Source organism: Diadema antillarum, unplaced genomic scaffold (genome assembly GCF_040938485.1).
Source record: "Diadema antillarum isolate AM-2024a unplaced genomic scaffold, OU_Dant_1.0 seq00000297_RagTag, whole genome shotgun sequence".
In the NCBI taxonomy this organism is placed as follows: domain Eukaryota; kingdom Metazoa; phylum Echinodermata; class Echinoidea; order Diadematoida; family Diadematidae; genus Diadema; species Diadema antillarum.
In genome coordinates, this window is record NW_027271320.1 from 277,651 (window position 1) to 294,708 (window position 17,058).

The 17,058-nt window shown below is 41.1% G+C and overlaps 1 protein-coding gene across 2 annotated transcripts in view; it reads left to right on the forward strand.

Annotated features, from left to right (window-relative positions):
* Positions 1-17,058, forward strand: part of LOC139730200 (uncharacterized) — a 94,918-nt gene that overhangs the window by 39,183 nt on the left and 38,677 nt on the right. For both annotated transcript variants that reach the window (XM_071641097.1, XM_071641096.1), the window contains exon 2: positions 7,786-7,988. The gene's annotated coding sequence lies outside the window, so the exon portion shown is untranslated. The remainder of the gene's footprint in view (positions 1-7,785; positions 7,989-17,058) is intronic.

Below are 17,058 nucleotides of genomic sequence, written 5' to 3' on the forward strand. Positions count from 1 at the left end.
GATTTGTGTCAGTTGTGAATTTGAGGCTGGTGAGACATCGTGTACTCGATGCCATGAAAGATGGGGGATGGCCCTACTGATGTGGGATTCTGCTCAGATTTTACTCTTTCCTCCCCACCCCCCCCCCCCCTCCATTCTACCTTTTCCCTGTTCTCCCATCCATCAATCAATCACGTTTTACCACTTGCGCAAAGTCATGTGCCCGAACATCACATCACTACCACCGGTGGCGCTGGCTGCTTGACAGGCAGACATCTGTAGACACTTGCATAAAATGTACACACACCCATACACACGGACAGACACAGGGAAGCACATATACACAAAATGCATTCAAGACACTCAACACACACAGGTACACAGAAGCACTCAGATACATTTACCAGAAGGCCCACATATATTTTCATACGCACAAACACACACATGCACACCACACACACACTCAAACACGCACATACACAGACCCACAGACAAACAAGCTCGCAAACATCGCGATGCACCGTGCACCACCGTATGTAATGGCAGCGTACTGGTGGCACGCGAGCGGTTATAACACCGCACCAAGATTGCGGCGCATAATCTCGGGACAGCTTGGAAGCCAGACCCACGCTGCACAGCAAGCCATCCATACTCTGCTACCCTGCTCTCGAGGGTGCATTGATATCGACTGTGCATATTTTTTTCTTTTCGATCTCTCCCTCTCTCTCTTTTCTCTTTTTCACTCCGCAATATCTGTGCAAGCTGGATTTTCCAGCAGTGTGTGTACACTTCTGCACTCCTGGCTGATGTTAAATGCGGAGGAGCTTCGCCGGGCTCAGTTTAATTCAAGATTGGCAGGGATGCGGGCGGGGATGACAAGAGGAGTAGAGTGTCATGGAGATGGGAGACCAGGGGGGAAAGGCAGAAGATGGAGATGAGATGGAGAGAAAAGAGAGATAGAGAGAGCGAAATGAGGTAGAAATAGAAAGATATAATAGACAGAAAGAGAAGAGGGGAAGCTGAGAAGAAAAAGGTGTAAAGATTGATTTAATAGATAGAGAGACTGATCCGAAATTGAGACAGAGAGATAGATAGATTGATAGAGAGATAGAGAGAAGTAGAGAGATAGTCTAGATAGATAGGTAGATAGGGAGATAGATAGATAGGGAGATAGCGAGAGATAGATAGATATAGAGATAGAGATAGATAGATAGGGAGATAAAGATAGAGAAATAGGGAGATAAAGATAGAGAAATAGGGAGATATTTTAAAAGAGGGAGAGAGGGGATAGGGAGGGATGTGGAAATAAGTATACAGTGTACAGTACATGTAGAAAGAGGGGGGAGATATAAAAAGGCAGAAAGAGAGAATTTGATTACAATTATAGCAGGCTACTGTGTGGTATTTATAAATCATTTCATTATCTGTCAAAAGTATAAATTATGGAATAGAACCAGAAAGATTAAGAAATCTTCAACTATCTTGAAAACTTAATTGAAGCAAAGTATGCCTGTTATATGGAGATTAAATTCCATATCATAAATGTACCCCCCCCCAAGAAAAAAAAAAGATAGAGAAGTAGATTTTAGAGAGAAGGGTGAAATATGGAGAAAGGGAGATGGAGAGATGGAGAGAGATGGAGAGAGATGGAGAGAGATGGAGAGAGATGGAGAGAGATGGAGAGATGGAGGAAGAGGGAGAGAGATATAAGGGAGAAGATTGATCGGCTTGAGAAATGAAGGGATAATGGTGGCTGGATATATTAAAACCGTAGTCAGTATTTGTGCGGACGGTGGAAAGAATTATATTACAAACATAAAGTTATGAGAGAGACACCATTATATATGGAGGTGGCTGCATTGCTCAGTCAAAAGTAAACGTAGTAGTTCGGTTTTCGATCCGTGAAGAGAGAAGTTAACGGAACATTTGGAAGATATGTTTGCGGTGTGCAGTAGAAGGAGATCCAGGAAAATGCAGGTTCATTGTAGACATGAAAGTAGACAGAAGGATGGATGGATGAATGGATGGATGGATGGATGGATGGATGGAGCGAGGAACCGATAACGGACGGATACCAAAGTGAGAGGAGAAGGCCAGGAAAGAGTGGTGGAATTACGGAATGAGAAATGTAATTACCGTCGTACAGTACCTTGAGCGATGCTGACGTCAAAAGTCTTATGCACAGATATCATTTCAAGGTGCTCGCAGTGTGCAAGAAGAGATTGCGCTAATGGAAAGAGATCATGAATATCGATAGTATGTACGTATTATCTACCTACCTATCTATCTGTCTATCTGTCACGACCTGTAAGCTATGCGAAGCTACAGAATTGCAGTGTGTACAAAAGCTGTCGTCATGCATTAAGATACACACCATGTTATGACTATGTGTATGACATACATGTCTTGGGAAGTGAAACATACACGTATATAAAAAAAAACAACAAACAAAACAATTGCTATGATGCGAGGATGGCATTCCATGAATGCATGCACAAGGTGTGTACAATGTACCGGAAGACAAGATCAAGTGTGGACAGGGTTAAATAAGCTATTTCAGACTATATGAATGTTATGATGAATTTGATATTTATTTATGTTTTATTATTATTACTGTTGTTTTTTTTTTGCATAACACATAGACTGTTATGAACTACTGTAAAACATGATATATTCGCGGCATGAATTTTTCGCGAATTGGAGCCGACGGCCTTTTTAGCGGCATGAAATTTTCGCGAACTGGAACTGGTATTCAATGCATATAGTGTAGAAAAGAACTTTCACGTGCATTTTAATTTCGCGAATCTTCGCGCTCGCGAAATTTGCGAAATTAAAATGCACGCGAACATTTCTCGTTTTACAGTAAATGTCAGGTGTGTAAAAGTTATGAGTGTTTTTATCTCATACATCATTGCAGGAAAGATGAATCCGCTAAAGTGGAAGCCGGCTGTGATTTTGATTGGAAACGAACTTCTTTCTATTACAAATGTATGTGTGTGTGTGTGTGTGCGTGTGTGTGTGTGTATGTTTTTGTGTGTGTATGTGTACAATGCATGCACATTTAATGCTGAAAAAGATTTATTACATGTTCCTCTGTGAAGTGATGTGATGATATTAGTGTGCAATGTATTAAGTGTTCCAGCAGCAAGACGAATGGCACATCGTAGTAGAGCCAGCGGTTCAGATCTTGAGGATGAGGATGATGCTGCCATGGCGACTAGGATGAGGAGTGGGGAAGACTCCTGGTAGTACTGGTAGCCATATTTCTCCCAGACCCGAAGGAGGCATTTACCTCTTGTGGCTTGACCTCATACAATGTACTGTATAAGTACTGTCCATTCATGAATGATTCATAAATTTATACTGATGAATTATTCATGAACTCTGGACAGATCTACATGTATCACGTTCTGTTTTCCCCCCCATCCCTGACATCTACTATGTATTAACCCGTGGAGGACGAGTCCCAAGTACTCGAGCAGGGGCCTATGGGAAATGTGTGTTGTAGCAAAATCAGCCCATCCTCAATGGGTTAAGAGTTTTACAGTGAGTGAGAGATTTGACATCATGTAGAGTTTGTATGCTACCCTAATGTGTAACAGCGCTATTATTGAAGTGCATGCCGTGTACTGATCAAACAGAAATTCTAAGTGCAGAATGTCTCTGACAGACTATGTCACTGTTCTAACCTTGAATCCTTACCGTTGCTCTGCTTGGTAAATACGAAAAATTGTTGACATAGTGAGATTGCTGGGCCCATTAATATGGGCTTATTATTTTACCAAGGTCATAAACAGTCGTATATAAGATTCTTTCTCTTCCTGCTTGTGTTCCGGAAACATATGACCTTGTGATATTGGTAGATGTTTTTTTATTTTTTTGATGAACATGTGCTTGTTTAAATAAAGGATCTGTCTGTTATCAAACACAATATAGAGAATAGAACTACTGCCGTGAATTTCTTTGATGCGGGTTATTAGCCGCATTCACACAGGAGCTGTCGGTTTTTGCACCGCGATTCAAAAATGAATTTTATTTGCAATCAATCAATCTTCTTGTGAATATGATTCAGAATTATGTCAATAGGATAACAATTTCTTTTATCTAGATAAATCACTGTGAAACTTCATTGTTGATTAAAGTGTGAAAAAACCAGTATGCTTGGAATCACTGTAGAAGAGATACTGTATTACGTACTTGGGTATAGTAGAAGGCATTCATTCCATAGGCATTCTATTGCAATACTGTCTTTATGGAGGAAGTTCATTTATTAAAATGATTTTCTCCACAATACGTATTATGATCAAAATCTACAATAGGAAAATATGGAAGCTCTATTTGGAGCAACCCCTGTAGAGTGTTTGCATCGTAGAAAGGAGAAGCAAGATTATTCTTTCTTGGATAGTATTTGCCTAAAAACGAAACTTTGGTGAGCAAAAGGAGCTCCAAAACCTGCAGGAAATAATTTATGGACTAATGTACTGTAAAAGTTGAAATTTTCTTGATGGTTGAAATTTTTGTCCATTTCGCGCAACCAGAAACTAGCGCGGAAATAAATGCACATCAATATTTGTGCTTTGCCATATAGTATGTCCCAGTGGTTGATGCCTCAAGTCCACGGAATTAAAAAAAAAAAAAAACACCCGAAACTTTTCTTACCCGCCCAAGTGCGAAAAATTATGCGAAAGCTTTAACTGTTGTCTGGATCATTGCAATTGTGTTGTCTTTATTTCTGTCTTCTTCTGTTTGTCTTATTTTGCTTTGACTTAAATCCTCCCTCTTATAATTTGTTTTGACAAATGTGTCGTGAGTATATTTACCCCATCATACATACTGACATGAGAAGCACCACTTGTCATTCACGCCACTTTGGTACATGTATTTATTTGTATACTGTGTCTGCATCATTAGCTCTCACCAGCGATCCGCTCTCTTCACGTACTGCAATGTGGCTCAGTGACAGAGTAAGTCGAGCCGGGGGGGGGGGGGGGGGGGGGGGGGGGGAAGGGGGGGGGAAGAAGAGGAAGCAGCATTGAATCATGTATTTTGCCCGAGCATTCCTACCTGTTGATGTCAAGAGGCTAACGAATGCTTCCTGCCCTTGCTTCAAGTGTACATCCGGTGTCACAGGGTATGATTGTCATTCCCAGATACATTGTACACACACACACACACACACATTGTACAGTGTATGGGGCAATATACATACAACGTGTACCTTATGGTGTATCATGACCCCCATTCGGTGTTACAGTGTATGATTGTCATTCCCAGATACACACACACCATATACACACGCACACACACGCACACACACACGCACGCACACATGCATGTACAATGTATGGGGCAATATACCTTATGGTGTATCACGACCCCCCCATTCGGTGTCGCAGAAGTGTCGGGACTGCAGTCAACATTCAAGGCCGTGTCACTCTCGGAAGTACCGGACAGTGGATGTGGCACCATGATACACAATGTACAAGTATCCTCCTCTTTCATTGAGGACTGACATACTGTTGATAGTGCCCAGTGGGCACTTGGCATATAGTGTAAATATTGACTGGTGAAGTGTGACATTGGAATATATTGCACTGTGTGAAATATCGAGTTCGATGTTGCACAGTTATAAATATTGTCATGTCTTCAAGAGCCATACAACAATCTTTCAATGTAGGTGTGTGTTTTCCTGAAAAAAAAGAAGAAAGAAAGGAACTTGGTGCAGAGAAGAAGGAAATATTTGTGTCATAGTGTATGAACAGACAACATTACACTCTCTAAAATGTGCTGTATTTAATGTACATTACAGTCACCTTGTCTGCATATAGACTTTTGGGATTTGCAATCAAAGCTGTTTTGGTTTCACTACTGTACACGTGTGGGCGTACCATAATGGCAATGTCGTGACTAATCATTCTTTCTTCCTTTTCTCCAAGGTAGATAATAGTGCACTTTGGCAATAGGAAAGAAGAAAAGACGCCTGATACAAATGTATCATATTCGTGTCCATGTCGTAGTCAATTGAGATAGCATAATTTCCGAACGTATGTTAAAAGTAATAGACAGCTTCGCAGAGAGAAATAAATGACCACTTTTGACCTTGGACCATTAGCCAATCACAAAAAAGAAGGGTTTTCTCGAGCGCCCTCTTTTGACAATGTTTTTTTTTTTATTTGATATGTGATTACACCCCCCCCCCCCAAAAGAAGAAAAAAATCTGTCAAATTTATTTGATTATCTGTTGCACAGTGAGTTTAGACAGGTTTACAATGTCAAAGCAAACTATGTATCATCAATCTTTGTAGATCTACGGTGGTGGCATTATTTTAGCAGAATTTCCTGGAATTTGTTCATTCATTTTTTCTCCCGCTGCTTTTCTTTGAAAAAAACCTCATTTTTTAAAGATGATTTTTCCTAGATGTTTACTGTGAATACTGTGACAATGCTTAGTAGCTGGGCTGACAAATATTACCAGAACAAATGGGCAGTTAAAACTTGGTACACTTTTGCTATTTATCTATAGATGATTTGTTTATTTATTTATTTATTTTTTCCTGGTGACAATTGCCATTAAATAATGTTTGTGAAAATGAACATGATCAGATCTTTGCACGTACATAAAGCTGACAGCCACTGTATGTATTCTAGTGAAGCTGACACCTTCGCATTAATGTAAAACTGACCCCTTTGAAGTATACTCCTGTACAATGTGAAAATACACTCTCATAAACATTTATCAGCTATACACTTGACACCCTCTCTTTAGGTGTAATGAAACACCCACTCTGTAAACCTAGAAGTCCCTGTGTGCTATTTCACTCTTCCATTTACTTTGAAATATCATGAAAAAAGATGAAGCTAATTTGCATAGGGAGAGGTATGATTTCAACGATTTTTATTTATGATGACTTTTACATCTGAAACTGCCTCAATCCCCCCCCCCCCCCCCTCGTACTTCCCACCAGTCAGGCAGTTGAAAATGATAATTTCTTTCATCCGTTCATTTTTCTTGACTCTATGGTCGCAAAATCTGTTAGCTGAGTAGGAAAAGGGAATTTCCTTCGAGGCTTCTTGAGGGATGGTATGGTTTTGGTTGAAAAGAGGGATTCAGGTTTAAACTTTTTTTGAGATAATGAGAAACCACTTGTATGAAATATTGGAGAGCACAAAATTCTAAGAGGAATGTAAAGTTTATTCGATGAAATGTTTTTTGTTGTTGATGTTGTTGAAATTGCTAAGATGTCCTAAAACCAAGTAAAACCAAGTGGTCCCCACCTTTTTTTCGGACCTACGTTTGGTTTTTGGATATCTCAGCCATTTCAAAACCAATTTTCATCAAATAAACTTTGAATTTTTCTAGAGTAGAATTGTTTGCTCTTTCATATTTCATATTAGTTTTTCATTATCTCCCCCAAAAGTTGGAAACCTGAAGCCCCATCTCAACCAAAACTGTACCATCCTCTTAAAGCTGCAAGGCTTCAATAAATATCTCTTTTCCCTCAAAGGAATGGCTATTTTAAGTTACAATGAAGTGACTTCAATGTCTTGTCTATTTACACCATGTGACAGTGGAAACGAGAGCTTGTTCCCTGGAGCTTTTGATGACCAGTGTTCATTAATTGATACCACAGGAATGGTATACAATGTGTTATTACCTCTCTGTGTCTTGTGTTTGGTGTTTGTGTATCTGTGCAGATGACACCATGATGCTGGACGGCCATTTTCCTGTCTGATGACACTATAGGAATGCTATACAATATGCTGTAATCTCTCTGTGTTTGTGTTTGTGTTTGTGTATCTGTGCAGATGACACCATGATGCTGGACGGCCATTTTCCTGTCTGATGCAGGCAGCGGGAAGCCTGTTGCCCCTCTCCCCGCCCCTTCACCGCCCACCGACACCAAACACCAAGTACCGTACACCGAACACCGAACGACGACACCGGACACGCCCCCCTTACAATGCCTTGCCCGGGGAACATGGCAGAGACAAGGAAAAGACTCGCAAAGGTACACACCTTTACATCTTTAATACACCTTTTACACCTTGTGTCCAATTGAGAGAGAAGTTTTGTAGTAAGAGGGATGTTCTCTCCTTGATTGTAAACCCCTTTCTATGCGAGGGACTTTGGACAGTGTGTTACAGTGCTATGGGGTTTTCTGTGCCTATCAGCACTCAAAACACACTATTGATTTTGACCAAAGTGAACCAAGGTGAACATTGTGTTGAACATTCTCTATGTGGGTCAGATGAGCTATTGAGCCTTGATACATAGCTTCCTTCCACAGGAAGCTTGACCATGGTTGACCATTCAAAAAAGTGGTCACTTTTTTTGTTTTTTTGTTTGTTGGTTGTCCACCTCTTTGTGTATTTCATGGTTGTGTTTGCTGCAAGACGGATGCCTACGTGTCTTTACAAATGTATGTTTGTGTGTATTTGTGTGTTTGTTTGCTTTGTGAAGGTTAACAGCAATGTACATTTTACTCCAACCCATGAAATGTGTAAATAGTGAATGTCAGTGATAGGGTCTCTTTTGCTTGTTTATTTGTTTGTTTGTTTGTTTGTTTGATTTTATTTTTGAGAGGGGTCAGCTTTTTGCTGATATCTTCTCAGCCTGTTTTTCTAGTTGCTAGCATTTATGTTTGTCATTGTGGAATGCAAGTTTTCTGTAGATTTGATGTGTGTTTGAACAGGGAATAGAATAAAGTCCATCTTCACAGTTTAGAAACCTACCTCTTCTTTGTTTCAGAAGTATATGAACTCCACTGAGCTTGCTTTACTTTCTTGTTCTGTAATAAAACATTTTGTTTGTCTTTTTTTTAAGACTAAAGATTTGATTTTTGAATTGACCCATTTTTCTTAGTATAACATACAAAAAAATCTTTTCATGTTCTATGCCAGTGAAGCACTAAATGCTAGAGTTCAATTGTGTTTGTGATAGACACATGGTATGATTGCAACAAGAAATATTGCTGTCTATAATGATACACAGTTGCCAAACTATGGCTGCGTTTATCATCTTTCCCCTGTTTGAAACGGCTTTCAAAAGCCGTTTCCAAAGCCCTTTAAAAACGGCTTCCAAAATAGTTGCGTTTATCAACTCATCGCGAACACAAAAATTTGCCTTGTCACTGCGCAGCTGCATTGCGCATTTTGATCCGCAACCGCAGTACAAAGCCAGTACAAAGTCGTTTCAAAACAGCTTTGCGTTTATCTCACTTCAAAGGGCTTCTAGAAACAGGTTTCTGGAAACCTGTTTCGGAAGCCTGTTTCGGAAAGCACAAATTTGCGGTTTTCAAAAAGGCCTTCCGAACCCCATAATCAAAACAGCTTTACGTTTATCATCTTGTAAAAATTCTCTGAAAACCGTTTGGAAAACCTGTTTCTGCCGAGAAAAAGGAGTTGATAAACGCACCCTATGACCAGACTCATGCTATGTCTGTGTGGACTTTCTGCATCTCGTATTTATACATTTTTTTCCTTCAATCTTTTGCTTTTTTTCACCCCTGCGCACTCTGCCCTGTGAAGACTTTGGACCGGGAGAATATTCGCTCATATTTCCGGTTTGTTTATTTACCGTTTGTTTGGATTTCAATTCCTGATAATCATTCCGAGGGTGCGGCGTCACCAAAGGCAATGTTGATGGTCCAATGTACTGTTTGCATTCGCAATGCTCATCCTTGGTCATGGCGATCAAAAATGTTCTGGAAAAACAAACCAAAACAAACCAAACTAAACTATAATGTAGATAGAATATGATGCTTGTGTTAATATTAAAGCTCTTTCTTTGGTTGAATATAGTGTTACAGTGATTTTATTGGTTGGAGGTATAGCAATATTAGACAATACACTTGAGAGCCCTTTGCTAACAAAATTCATGAATCTTTTCGTCAGCTCTTCCAATGATTTATGTCTTGCAGCGTGAGTCCACATTTAACGTAGTCTTCCTATTTTCCTAGATATTTGTTGAGAGTGTATTTGAAAAAAAGGGAGCAAAATGTCACATTACAATGTAAATTCATACAGAATCATTGAAATGTAGCCAGGCCTGAAAGCACAAAAACATCGAACCATTCAATTAATGGAAATTATTTCCACCGTTAAGTCAGAGAATGCAGATTACTTTAGAGAAGGCAAATCGGACTTTGATCACATTCGATCACATAATGGTATATCTCAGTGGAGGCTATTGCTGCGACTACTGGTCACCGCGACTTATGTGAACGTCCTCTACCAAGACCAATAAATGGCTTGCAGTCTGACTATTAGAAGGCGACGCCTGGGCAATGTTCGAGATGTCTCAAAACAAGGTGACAACTTCATATCTGTCTCTAGTAGGTGACCAGTGAGTCTCCGCAAGGTCGCGGAGAAGTCTTGGCAATGTTGCTGACAGAATTAGTTTCCGCAACGTGTGCGCAACTAAGGAAGTCGTCGAGGAGACGTCTCCGAGACCAGCTGTAGACTGGAAAAAATCTCCAAAATAATTGAACATGTTTGATTCTCTCGCAATTCCCCAGAGATGGGCTAGTCTCCAGTGAGACTTGAGTAATCACCAGGTTGTCACCGAGTCTCGAAGCCCATGGTACCCACTTCAGTCAAAGAAACTGCCCTGTTGATTTCCTTGTACCATTTCCACATGGCAGAAATTCTCAGAATTCTTCCCACCGGGGTACCACCTGTCTCCAACCCTCAGAAAATATGCGGTGCAATGCATTGCACCGCCAAAGGCACTGGGTGGTACAAATCAATTTAGCTGTCTGGACAGAGTCTCTCAAACCCTGTGTCTGATGGCAGCATGCCTCGTCCCATTCTGCCGAATATTTAGGCCTACATCATATCCTATCTTGTGCAGTCCTTTCTCCCGTAATGTGGATGACAAAATATTCTTGCAGTATCCATATCAGGGTCCAAAGTTGTGTTTGAGTATGGTGTGTGTACACCACTCAGTAGTCCTGCATAGATTAATTGAAAGCTGGTTCTTTCTTCGTTGGTCAGTTTCCAAACAAACATGCTAAAGACCAGTAGAGGGGTACAGTAGTCAAGTACAGAGTTATAGTACCAGAATTGTAGTTTTCTAATCACGACCTTGATGATTTTGATGCCAGAAGTATGTCGTGAAAATGAAGTCCGTCGTACCTGACCTTTTGTCTGTTGGCACCAATGAGACTACAAGTTTCTGTTGAAGAATTATTTTTTTTTTTGTTGTCTTTTGCCTTGAATTTCATTCGAAATGGTGTTGCCTTCAATATGAATAATATTCATGACAAGAATTCATTTTTCTGAAAATAGGCATGATTGGATGACTGGAAGATTCTCTATTAAAAGCACTACTACCCACAGTATCACCAGAATAGTCCAGAAAGTTGTTCTTTGCAAAGTATGGTTTACATGTTGGAAATCTACAATTGTAGATAGTGTACAGCATGTACCTTGATCAGTGCCATTATAGGGGTGTCTATTTGATCATCTACTTGTGATGCCATTTCCTGGAAACTTGGTCTTGAGCCTGTCAAAAGGGCAATAGACTCTTTCACACAATCTCTATGATCCATATACGCTGTATCCCCATTTGCAGGTTCAGTGAGAGTAATGATGAAAATGAGGAAGAAGAGGTTGTATGTACACGTATGCTATGTGCATATTTATTAGACCAATGGGAAAGTTGGCATAGCATCAAGAAGTTTTCAAAACTTGATTTTCAAAGCATTTATGCTCAGTGACTGACAATTTTTGAAATGCCGCTGCTACAGGCCTATACTCACTTCCACTTGTACAACTTTGGAAAGGACTGCTAAACCTTCTACCAAGGAAGCGGTTGGGGGATGGAGGGGGGAGGGGGTGGAGGAGGTAACAAATTTACCTTGCTTGACCTTTGTGAGAATCTTTGATGAGTTACCAAATGTGCACTGCATTGCACGACACTAATGACCGTATACGTATAGTTATTGTAAAGAATAAGACCCCGTTTACAGTGCGGGGCTGGGCCGAGCCGCGGCCGAGCCCAGCCTAAATTGCGGGGCTGAGCCTCGAAATTTTGTCCGTTTACATTGCCGGGCTCGGCCGTGCTTTTAATTCAAACCTTTCAATATTTTGTCGTAGTGGTGCTCTGCTTGTAAACAAATGCAATTTGGTATAGTCTGGTTTTCAGACCCTTTGCCAACTGAATTCCGTGGCGACGAAGTCGCCATTCGGGCAAAGGCCTTTGCCGAATGAAAGATCCTTTGCAGGACAAAACGCCATTGAATTATACTAGTTTTCGACATTGAGGGGGTTAATATCATGAATAACAAAGTAGTACGGGCAGAGGGTTTGGAAGCCAGACTAAAATTGGCCGCGCATTTGGCCCAGTTTGTGTTTACACTGAGAAAAGGCCGGGCTAGGCCGCAACCAAGACCACCTCCAGAGCGTGGCCAAATGCGCGGCCAATTTTGGCCCCGCATTTGGCCTTTTGCGTGTTTACACTGAAATGAAGGCGGGCCGAGCCGCGGCCGAGCCTCGCACTGTAAACGGGGTCTTGGTAGGCCTACATTCACATTACACTGTTAGAGATGTGTACTATGATGGTAATGTTGCTGTAAAGAGTGGAGAGTCTCTGTAAATCCATAATTGTCTTTTGTTTGAGCTGACATACACGTGTATAGCATAAAGTTCCAGGTATTTGTAGTAGTATCAACTGGATCAAAGTGATACACAGAGTGTTGTAGAATATTATTCTACAACACTCTGTGTATCACTTTGATCCAGTTGATACTAGTACTACAAAGTGGTTGCTTTTTAACTGGACATGTGCCAAGGGTTTTTTTATTTCCCTGACATTCAAGTTTGATAGCTCGGGACAAGGAGGGCATACTGAATGAACTTTCTTAGGTCATGCACTTAGAACTGCTATTGAATACTCACTGTTCCCAGTCTACATTTCATTTGGCAATGTCGCATTTTCTATATATCTCATGGCATATTAATTGTGTACACTCACCCCTCCCCCCCTTTTACACCCATTCTTTATAGTAGGAGTTTTTACATTCCTGCATTCTTCGACTTTTGTGTTACAGTGTATGTTTCCTTTTTATTAATATTTTGTGCATGGAAAGGAATGTCTTTATCTGGCTAGTTCAGAGTTATTTAAAAGACCTGATGCCAGTATTGAGAACAAAATTTCCCCAAAGCAAGAAGGAGCTAGGAGAAACTGGGGGCGGGGGGGGGGGGGGGGGGAGTGGGAGGAGGGGATGGGAGGAGGGGAGTTATTATAAGCAAATTCCATGTTGATGTAAAGGGGGAGGGGGGTTTATGGTCGGGGAGAAGTAATGAAGGTGCACGTGATCATTTGGCAACTTCTGTTTCAAAACCAGAACCATTCGTGGCATGCAACTTTTCTCGAAGCGAGGTGGCAGAGGATGAGTTGTGCAGACAAGAACTCTTTGCATGCGTTATATTACTTTTATTCTAAATCTTGGCTTACAGAATGTGTGAAAGTTTTCAAATGCAAAAATTTCTGGTTTTAACAGTTTACTAACTGTTGAAAGAGAGTCTAGGTCATACTAAAAGAACAAAAGAAAGACTTGAAGGGGGGGGGGGGGGAGGAGGAGGAGGAGGAGGAGGAGAAAAAAGAGGAGGTGGGAGATGGTTCTTTTATCCCCCTCTCCATTCCCCTCTTCATACACACAGACACACAGACACACACCCATTCACCCTACCCACAGCCTCAAGGTTTTGTGTAGTTGACCTTATCTGACCTGGGGAGTAGAGGAAGGTAAATACCACTTCTTGGCTGGAAGAGCCCCGGAATTTCACCTTTTCAGAGAAAGGGGGGTAACAGTGCACCCCTGGTATTGAAACTGGGTTGTAGGGATCCAGTGGCATACATGGCACAATATATTCGTGTATCTTGGTGATTTTCCACTTGTTGCTGGCATGGAGATGTGGTTTTCTAGATAGGGAAGACGTTTGGCTAGGGGTAAAGGCCCTAAAATTAGAGCAATGTGGTCTACTTTCTTCCCCACTTTCTGAAGAATGTGTTGCAAGTGGCACATAGTTTTAAAGGGATGATCTAGTACTGGTTGAGGTGAGGATTCTTTCATAACTTTTTGCGAGATACTTTAGAAACCACCTTTAATATGAGATGTTACAGAGTGGACACAATTCTATTTAGAGAAATTCAAAGTTTGTTTGATGAAAATTGGGTTTGAAACAGCTGAGATATCCAAAAAAAAAAGTAAAACAAAGGGATCCTCATAATACAAAAGTGGGTCTCACCTCTTATTAGGATGGCTCTGTATTGAGTATCTCAGTCATTATAAAACTGATTTTGAAGAGAGGTATTTGCCCTGATATGTTTCCAGCAATTACACACAATAACATCCTGATATTCATTGAAAACTCTAACGAGTTTATTTGTTTATTCTTTATTTTTTGCTTATGGGGACTTTACAACAAATTCACAAGTCATTAAATTTGTGATTGCAGTGTACAATACTGAACGGAGGATTTTATGTGTGAATGTCACATTCATGTCGGGATCAGAGTTCATATTTTCGTGTGTTTTCAAATTCGCAAATATCACGCGACTCGCGAAATTCTCGAAAATTAAATCCTTGCGAAATATTTGGCTTGTAGGGCCTACAGTATTATGCTCTCCCAATTGTTTGGAGTACCTGAGCATTTTGTTCGTGAGACGCCAAAATTTTACTGAAGACTTTGCAAGATATATTTACGGTCAACTTAAGAATTGAAAGACAAGACCAAAAATTTCCTATCAAGCTGCAATTTTGATAGGTTTGGAGAAGTTGTATTATCTGCGTGGGATTGCCTATATGCTGACCAGTTTTGGTGCATGTTTTTTGTACAAGTGTATATAATATCTGCGTATAAATTCCATGTCTTATTCATAAATCATGAATTTCGAGGAAAGCGTTGCTTATTTTTGGAGACCACTTCGCAAACCGCTGTCATGGCCGCAGGCCACGTTGGACATTATGCATGTTTGCGAAGTAATACATTGCATGATGGTGATGTGGGAGTGAGAATAATGACTGCTTTAGAACGTCCTTACAAAGAGTCTCCCGTTTGAAGCAGCATTCATCTTCAGTTCGATAACATTCCTCCACAAACATCAGTTGCATATCAGACCCATTTCTTCTTGAAATAAGGAAGGCAGGAGTTTTATTTTTTTTTATTATTATTATCATTTAAAAGAAAAGTTTATAGATATTGGAGGATGGGGTGGGATAGGGGCTCTGTTCGATGAAAAATAAGCTTTTATTTGTCTCTGGAGAACGGCAGTGGGGGAGTCCGGTTCCCGAGAGTGTGAAACGCCATTTGCAATTTTGAATATTCATGAGGCTATGCGATACCTCCTGCGCTACCTTCCCATGCCCCTCTTAGCTACGAGTCAACAACCGAATGGATCGCAGAGACGGTGGGCAGGAGGTGGCTCGGGGGATGCTGGATATGTCTAGAATTTTGTTTTCCAGCTTGGAATTTCCTTGTGCGTGTGAGTGTTTGGGCAGTTTGAGCTGTTCATTTGATTGGGGGGGGGGGGGGGAGAGGAGGAGGTGGATAGGAATGGGGTAGGGTGGGGAAGGGGGGAGATGGAAGAGGTAGAGGGGTATTGGGGGTGTGGTTGGATGGGGAGGAGGGGGGCATGGTTGTTTCTCCTTTCAAGACAGGCTTAACCCTTTGAATAAATATGGAATAAGAAGAATGACTGTTTTATGAGCGAATTAAGTTGTATTGATTGTCACTTTAATGAGGATGAAGATGTCAATGATGAAGATGAAGACATCGTGATGATGGTGATGTGTGAAAGTGATGGTGATGCGGATGGTGGTGGTGGTGATGGTGGTGGTGGTGGTGGTGGTGATGAATGTGTTAATAATCATTGCTATAAACCGTGGTGACGGCAGGTATCTCGGCCCTGTATGGGAAGCGAGGATGGTTAATAATGATGGTGATACAGGTGGGCTACAAACTAGGGGTTACATTGAGATTGGATGTTGATGATGAAGGAATTTCATGGTGATGATTTAAAAGTGATGAGGGATTTGGTAATTGCTTAACAAATCTATAATCAGTATAACAATAAAGAGTTTGATTAGATTCATGATGATTGTGGCCATGGTAATGCCTAGGGATGTCAGTTTATGACGATATGTGAGACTCAGGAGATGGGAAAAATAGGAGAAATAATAAAATACACTGACAGAGTAGATTTTTTAGGTATAACAACGAAGTTAAACTATCCAGCATAAGTGGCGAGAAATGTTAGAAGGAAAAGACAGCCCTAGAAAGTGAAGAGGAGATACCTGATAGTCCAGTGAGCGAAGGAGGGAAAGACAAGTAGGAGAAGAGAACAAGGAAGAGAGTTGGAGGAGGGAATGGAAGGAGAAAAGATGGATAGAGCGAAGGGCCAGTGAAGAGGGAGAAGAGATGGGGAAAGTAATATGGATGAAAAAGAGATGAGAGAAGGAGAGAGAGTAGGAAGCGCAGAAAAATAGAAGATTAAGAGAAGGAAAAGATGGGGGAAGGTATAAAGGGACGGAGAAAGGGAGAGATCGAGAGGGAGAGATTGGGTGATGGGGAGAGAGGGGAGGGGGATTGGAGGGTGAAGAGAATGAAATTGGGGTAGGACGGGGTATGATTTGCACCAGTCAGAGGAGGAGAGGGTGAGTGTGTGTCCCCTGCAAGTCGGGCACAAGCTCTCCTCCCTCCCTCCCTAGTCATCCTCGGTCCGTAGGGCATGCAAGAAAGAGAGAGGAGATGAGGGAGCATTTGCGGAGGTTGGGAATTAGCATTTTTCTTTTCTATTTTTCATTTCTAGTCCCTTTTCTTTTCCTTTTTTTTTTCTCTCTCTCTCCCTCTACAGCTCAACTCACAAAGGATCCCTGGATTCTTTTTCTTTCTCCTCCAAGCTAAGAATTTTTGAGTGGTAGCATGGAATTCTGTCTCCCGAGAAGGAGAGGGACCGAGTGAAGAGGGGGACAAGAAACAAGGCAAAATGGGGAAAAAAGACCCACTCCCCCCCCCAAAAAAAAAGTATTACGTCTTTGTGTGCAGAGATGTGTAGATAAATGAACCTGGGGA